The sequence below is a fragment of the Chrysochloris asiatica genome, unplaced genomic scaffold, assembly GCF_000296735.1.
Source record: "Chrysochloris asiatica unplaced genomic scaffold, ChrAsi1.0 scaffold00182, whole genome shotgun sequence".
Lineage (NCBI taxonomy): Eukaryota > Metazoa > Chordata > Mammalia > Afrosoricida > Chrysochloridae > Chrysochloris > Chrysochloris asiatica.
In genome coordinates this window covers 1,615,445-1,616,769 of record NW_006408700.1, presented here as the reverse complement: position 1 = coordinate 1,616,769, position 1,325 = coordinate 1,615,445, and the positions used below count along the sequence as shown (strand labels likewise).

At 32.6% G+C, this 1,325-nt stretch overlaps 1 protein-coding gene across 1 annotated transcript in view; it reads right to left on the bottom strand.

Moving 5' to 3' along the window:
- Positions 1-1,325, bottom strand: part of ADGB (androglobin) — a 330,382-nt gene that overhangs the window by 305,794 nt on the left and 23,263 nt on the right. The gene's annotated exons all lie outside the window — the stretch shown is intronic.

Genomic DNA, 1,325 nt, shown 5'->3' with positions numbered 1-1,325 from the left:
GGATAAGAAAACAAGACCTTTCACTATGTTGCCTGAAAGAGATACACCTCACACACAAAGACAAAAAGACTAAAAGTTAAAGGATGGGAAAAATATACCAAGCTAATTGCAATAAAAAAACAAGCAGCACTGGCAATACTAATCTCGGATAAAATAAACTTTAAGGCAAAAACCACCATAAAGAAGGAAACAATTTCATGATTAAAGGGTCAATTGAGAAATATGGCATAACCATAATAAATATCTATACTACCAATGAAAGAGCACCAAGATATATAAAGCAAACCCTTCAAGAATTGAAGAAAGAAATAGATAAATCCACAATTGTAGTGGGGAATTTTAATATACCACTTTTGAAAAGGGATAGAACAACCAGAAAGAAACTAGACAAAGTTACAGAGGAACTAACAGCACAAAGCTTGATCTCATAGATGTGTACAGAGCATTTAAACGAACAATAGCACAATACACATTCTTTTACAGGACATATGGAACATTCTCCAAAATTGACCTTGTATTAGGTCACAAAGAAAGCCTCCATAAATTTACAAACATCAAAATTCTACAAAGCATCTTTTCAGATAAAAATGCTATAAAACAAGAAATCAATAAAAAGACTAAGGAAATAAAGTCGAATATGTGGATATGAATACCACCCTGCTGAAAAGTGACAGGGTAATAAAAGAAACTAAACGTGAACTCACAAAGTTTCTAGAAACAAACAAGAATGCAAATGCAATATACCAAAATCTTTGGGACACGGCAAAAGCAGTGCAGAAAGAATAATTTATTGAAATAAACACATACATCTAAAAAAGAAGAAAGAACCAAAATTAACATATTAACACAGCATTTTCAACAATTAGAAACAGACCAACAGAGGGAACGTACAGTCACCATAAGAAAAGAAATAATAAAGATTGGAGTAAGAAATACATGAGATAGAAAACAAAAAAACTATAGAAACAATCAACAAGACAAGCAGCTGGTTCTTTGAAAGGATTAATAAAATTAACAAACCACTGGCAAACCTAACATAAGAAAACAGGGAGAAGATACAATTAACACACATTAGAAAACACATGGGCAATGTCACAATGGAACCAAAGAAAATCAAAAGGTTAGTAACAGAATTCTATGAAAATTTGTACTCCAACAAATCCAACAAATTTGCAAATATTGAATATTGAATAGGAGTGGTGATAAAGGGCGTCCTTATCTGGTTCCTGTCCACTGAGGGGAAGGCTTTCAGTTTCTCTCCATTGAGAGTAATGTAGGCTGTTGGTTTTGTATATATGCTCTTAATTATGTTGAGGAATTTCCCT